This window comes from Saccopteryx bilineata, chromosome 8 (assembly GCF_036850765.1).
Source record: "Saccopteryx bilineata isolate mSacBil1 chromosome 8, mSacBil1_pri_phased_curated, whole genome shotgun sequence".
NCBI lineage: Eukaryota > Metazoa > Chordata > Mammalia > Chiroptera > Emballonuridae > Saccopteryx > Saccopteryx bilineata.
The window spans coordinates 76300394-76306858 of record NC_089497.1 but is presented as its reverse complement, the minus strand read 5'-3'; positions in this window follow the sequence as shown (position 1 = coordinate 76306858).

The window sequence follows — 6465 nt, the reverse complement described above, 5'->3', positions numbered from 1 at the left end:
GGTGTGTAGTAAAAATATTTAAGATCTACTCTCTTGGCAACTGTCAAGTATATAATATAATACTATTAACTACAGTCAACATGCTGCACATTAATTAGATCCCCAGAACTTACTCATTTTATAACTGAAATTTTGTATCCTTTGACCAACATTTCCTCATTTTCTCACCCACAAGCCCCTGGCAACCACCATTCTACTCTGTTCCTATGATTTCAGCTTTTTTAGATTCCACATACAAGTGATGAAATACAGTTTGTCTTTCTGTTTGACTTATTTAGCATAATGTCTCAAGGTCCATCCATGTTGTTGCACATAGCAGGATTTCCTTCTTTTTCCTTTTTATTTATTTATTTGTATTTACTTATTTATATCACCTTCTTTATCCATCCATCTGTAGACAAACACTTAAGTTGTTTCCATATCTTGGCTATTGTGAATAATGCTTCAATGAACTTACAAGCGTAGATATTTCTTGAAGACCCAATTTTTATTTCTTTTGGATATATACACAGAAGTGGGATCTCTGGGTAATATGGTATTTATAATTTTTAATTTTTTGAGGAAACTTTATGTTCTTTCTCATAGTGGCCATAAGGCATTCTCCCAGCTCCAAAAGCATACTCTTATCATGGCATTTGCCATATTACTTTTGTGGTATTTGATTGTATTTTTATGTGTCTTTATTTTTTACAAAACGGTGACTTGAGGGAAAGTTTCTCATCAAATTGAATGCCTAGCATTAAGTAAGTATTTGTAGAATTGAACTGAACTAAGTTCCCTTTCAATAAAACTTGTTTTCCCTGTATGCCAAATAAGGAAAGAAAGTGAAAAAAGAGTTATAGTCAGGAAAAATAAATGTGGAAAAGACAAAGGGGGTTTCCATTCAAGATGTAATAATAGCAGGGGCTTAGTTCATATTTGCTGTATAAAGTAATAAATGACTGTGAAATGTACTTATATGTATCATTTGGTGAAACAATTGAAATATAGCAATGATTAAGACAAGGTCCCTGCCTACAGATTGCAGATGAAACACAAAGGTTAATGAATTAAAAAATAGTCATTATTAAGTTAAAAAGCCATTATTAAGTTAAATAGTCATTATTAAGTTAAGAAAAGACAAAGACACCCAAAGGTACACTGGTTTAGGTCAGTGCTTTGACCACTATACATGTGCTAAACAGCCATGACCACAGCTAGCCCAGACACTGAAGCTTTGGCCACTTCCTGTCACCTTGACAGCACAGGCCTCCTGATTGCGTACTGAGCATTTCTAGCTTAGTGTGGTCAAATCAATACATCAGAGAATAATATACCGTTCAGGTCTAGACATGAGCTTGACCTTCATTGTTAACTTCCACTAAATCACACTGCTGTAAATTCAGTCTGGTCACATTACACAAAAGAGGAAAAAAAAGAACAATCTTTTGGAAAGATACATGTTCTTAAAGTTCTTCATGCACTGATATGGAATATTTGTCAACGGCTTATTTACTGAAAGATGCAAAAGAGAAGCCAATATGTAGGGTGTGCTTCAAGTAGATAGGAGGTCCTGTTCTGTGACTATCAGTCAGCCTCTTTTCCAGCCAGCCCTGTCACTGCCCAGTGGACTTATGAACAAAGTGGCCATGGCGGCAGAAACGGAAGTTATAAATGAGCTCAACAATATGGACTCCTACCCACTAGCTACAGCTGCTGCTGAGTGCCTGATCTGCCAGCAGCAGAGACCAGCACTGGGCCCCCAGTAAAACTCAATTCCCAGGGGAATCAACCGTCTAGTGGCAGACAGGATGATTACTTTGGACCACGCCATCATAGTGGGGCAGCACTTTGTTTTTACTGAAATAGACATTAACTCTGGGTATGGATTTGCCTCCTTGCACATAATACTTTTGCCAAAACTACCATCCTTGGACTTACAGAAGGCCTTATTCACTATTATGGTATTTTAAGCAGTGTTGCTTCTGATAAAGGAAACACTTCACAGCAAAAGAAGTGTACATCAGAAAAGAGACAGATTGGGGAATGCGTAAAAAAAAGATGAAGGAATTAAGCAGTAAAAATTAGTATTTACAGAATAGTCACAGAGACATAGTATGGGGAATATAGTCAACAATGTCACGATAACTAAGTACAGGGGGCAAGAGAGTACTTGGGGCAGTGGGGACCACTCTGTAAGGTACATGATTTTCTGGTCACATTGTTGTGTATCTGAAGCTGGTACAGAAAAATATTGAATGTAAACTGGTTGCAAAAAATAAAAGGAAAATATTATCAACCACCTTCCTAATACAGTTACCCTGTTTGAACATAAAATTTATCTCTGAGCTTCTTAGCAGTCAATGTAAAATAAAAAGCAATTCTGTTATATTTTTTAAGTATGGAAAAAAATCATAAAAAAGGAAATGAAGTTGCTCAATAAACACATACAAATTTTTAATAAAATAAAAAAAGAAGAGCAGCAATGGGCCCATGATCATGGAATTCTGGTCTTACCATATTACAACCATCCTAAAGCATCTGGCCTGATAGAACAGTGGAAAGGCCTTTTGAAGATTCAGTTACAGTGATATAATATCTTTCAGGGCTAGGACAGCATTCTCTAGTAGGCTACATATGCTCTAATTCAGCATCTAATATATTATTTATTTCTCCCAGAGCCAGCATTCATGGGCCCAGGAATTGAGGGACAGAAATGGCAGTGCACCACTCACTACTAGTTTTAGTCCTCCACTAGCAAAATGTTGGCTTCCCATCCCCATGACTTCCCATCCCCAGCAGACATCACCCTGCTAGTCAAAAGGAGGAATGCTTCCTCCAGGAGACACAGTAGTGATTTCATTGAACTGGGAGTTAAGACTGGCACCCAGCCACTTGTTCCTCGTGGCTCTAAATCAACAGGGAAAGTTTTTGTACTGACTGGGGAGATTGAGTTTAATTACCAGGGGAAAATTGAGTTGCTACCACACAATGAGTGTAAGAAACAGTATAATTGGAATACAAGAGAGCTCTTAGGATGTCTCTGATTACTACCCTAGCCTTTGATTAAAATCAATGGAAAACTACAACAATCCATTCAAAAGGAATACTAACCCAGACCCTTCACCAAACAAAGAGCTACAATAAACCAAGGTTCTTGCTGAGAACAAAGAGAATATGGAACGGACAGTAGAAGAATGTAGCTATCAATACCAGCTACAACCACATGACCAGTTACAGAAACAAGGACTATAATAGTTATAAGTATTTCTTCCTTATTTTGTTATAAATGTGTTTATATATAATTTTAAAGAAATATATTTGTTGTCTTCCCTTTCTATCTCCTTTATTATCTAACATTAGATGTATTATTAATACTTAAGTTTATATCACAATAGTTAAGTTGAAGAATAACAAGGTTAACAGTAAATATCACCCAAGGACTTTGCATCCCCTTCTGGGAAAGCGTTAGTGTGTTTTCAATGCATGCAGAATAGTATGTCATGTAGGTGGAAACAGGACTTTGCTATTGCCTTTATTTGCTGTGTGGTTTAAGGACATGTGTACGGGTGCCAAGATGACAAGACGTGCACTGCTATGGTCAGTTTTATGTGTCAACCTTACTAGGATGTAGTGCCAGTTATTCAATCAAACACTAATCTAAGGGTTATAGTGAAAGTATTTTGTAGATGTGATTAGTGCCTACAATGAGTTGGTTCTAAGTAAGGGATTATCCTCTATAATCTGGATGTGCTTGCTTCTATCAGTTGAATGACCTTAAGGATTCCTGCCTATAGCATGCAGCTTCAACTCATGCCTGAGAGTTCTGGCTAGACCTTTCTGACAGCCTACTCAATGGATGGATAAAAATTAAATAGATGATAGGTATATAGATAGATGATAGATAGATAGATAGATAGATAGATAGATAACTTGTATGCACATGACTATCTTTGCAAAGTACACAACAAACTGGTAAGGTTATTTGCCTCCTGAAAGGGAACTTGGTGTTTAAAAAATAGGGAGGGTAAGATATTTTTCACTGTATATCCTTTAGCAAGTTTAAATATTGAACTATTTTTAAACATTTATTAATTGATTTTAGTGAGAGAGGAAGGTAGAGAGAGAGAGAGAGAGAGAGAGAGAAACATTGATCTGCTGCTGTAGTGCCCCAACTGGGGATTAAACCAGCAACCTCTGCACTTTGGGCCAATGCTCTAACCAACTAACCTAGCCAGGAAAATATTGAATTATTTAAATGTTCAAAAGTTTAAAGAGATATAGTTCCTTGAAAGAGTATGATTTAATCTTCACTTATTTTCTCTCTCCTTTTCCATATAGTCATCTTTTTTTTAATGTCCACCTAGGTAGATGGGCCTAAAACAGTGACTTTCTTTGAGTAATTCATTTTATGATTATATTATTTTTTATTAAAGTATAATTGGCATACATTTCTACAGGGGTTGGCAAAAGTAGGATTACAGTTACTCATATAAAAATACAATAATTAATACATAAATAATAATACAAGAATAAACTGTTTTACACATTCACAACTGTAAACCTACTTTCACTCACCCCTGTATATTAGTTTCAGATTGACAACAGCATGATTCTACATTTATGTATCTTACAATGTGATAACCACAATATGTTTAATAACTTTGTTATTACAAAGTTATTACAATAGTACTGACCATACTCCCTGTGCTTTTATTTTATAACTAAAAGTTTGTACTCCTTACACCCCTTCCCCTTTTTCACCTACCCTCACACCCTCCCCTCTCCAAATATCAATTTGTTCTACTTATCTATGAATCTGTTTTATTTTTAGATTATATGTGAAATCATACAGTATTTTTCTTTCTCTGTACAACTTAAATGTAAGACCTAAAACCAAAAACTCATTGAAAACAATATAATCATTAAACACTTTGACATTGGTTTTAGCCATTTTTTGGATATGTCTCCCTGGAGCAAGGGCACCAAGAGCATAAATAAATAAATGGAACAACATAAAATAAAAAAATGTTACTTTTTAAAATTCATAACTGTCAAATGTGACTCCTTAACAACTATTCATTCCTTATGTCAACTATAATTGAAAAACTAAAAATATTTTTTAAATACTATTCATATCTTAAAAGATGCAATGGGACATTCCTCCAAAGAGGAAATACAGATGGCCAATAGGCATATGAAAAAATTTTCAACATCAGAGAAACTCAAATTCAAACCATAGTGAGATCCTGGCCAGCTGGCTCAGTGGTAAAGCATCGGCTGGCATGTGGATGTCCCAGGTTTGATTCCTGACCAGAACACACAAAAGTGCCCATCTACTTCTCCACCCCAACCCCTCTCACTTCTCTCTCTCTCTCTCTTTCTCTCTCTCTCTCTCTCTCTTTCTTTCTCTCTCTTCCCCTCCTGCAGCCATGGCTCAATTGGAGCAAGTTGGCCCTGGACATTGAGGATGGCTTCATTGTCTCCAGCTCAAGTGCTAAGAAGAGCTCAGTTGCTGAGCAATGGAGCAATGCCCCAGAAGGGCAGAGTATTGCCCTCTAGTGAGCTTTCTGGGTGGATTCCCCTTGGGGCACATGTGGGAGTCTGTCTCTGCTTCCCCTCCTCTTGCTGAATAAAAAATATAAATAAGCCACAGTGAGATACCACCTCACACCTGTCAGAATAGCTCTCATTAACAAATCAATACATAACAAGTGTTGGTGAGGATGTGGAGAAAAGGGAACCATTCTGCACTGCAGATGGGAATGCAAATTTGTGCAGCCACTGTGGAAAACACTGCGGTGTTTCCTCAAAAAATTAGAAATGAAACTGCCTTTTGACCCAGCTATCCCACATTCAGGAATATATCCTAAGAAGCTCAAAACACTAATTCAAAACAAGATATGCACCCCCATGTTTATTGAAGCATTGTTTACAATAGCCAAAATCTGAAAACAGCCCAAGTGTCCTACAATGGATGAGTGGATAAAAAAGCTGTGGTACATATACACAATGGAATACTATGTGGTTGTGAAAAAGAAGGAAATCTTACCTTTTGCGGTGGCATGGCTGGACCTGTAGATTATTATACTAAGTGAAATAAGCAAGGCAGAGAAAGAAAAATATCATATGATCTCACTTATATGTGGAATCTAATGAACACAGTGAACTGAGGAACGGAATAGAGGCAGAGGTGGGGTCACTGGGAGCAGAAGGACAGCTGTCAGAGGGAAGGGGGATAAAAGGACAAGATCAAAGAAGGTAAAGAGAGTAGCCAACTTATACATACACAACATATCAATACAGATAACAGGGCAGGAAGTTCCAGAGGGAAGAAGGGGGATAAAGATCGGGGAGGGAGAGCAAAGTGGTGAAATGGGAATGGAAAGAGACTTTGCATGGGGCATGGGACGCATGATGTGGGTGTGGGGGGTTTGAGGGTGTTATATTAAGTAGGACACTTAAAACCCTGTTAACACAATAAAT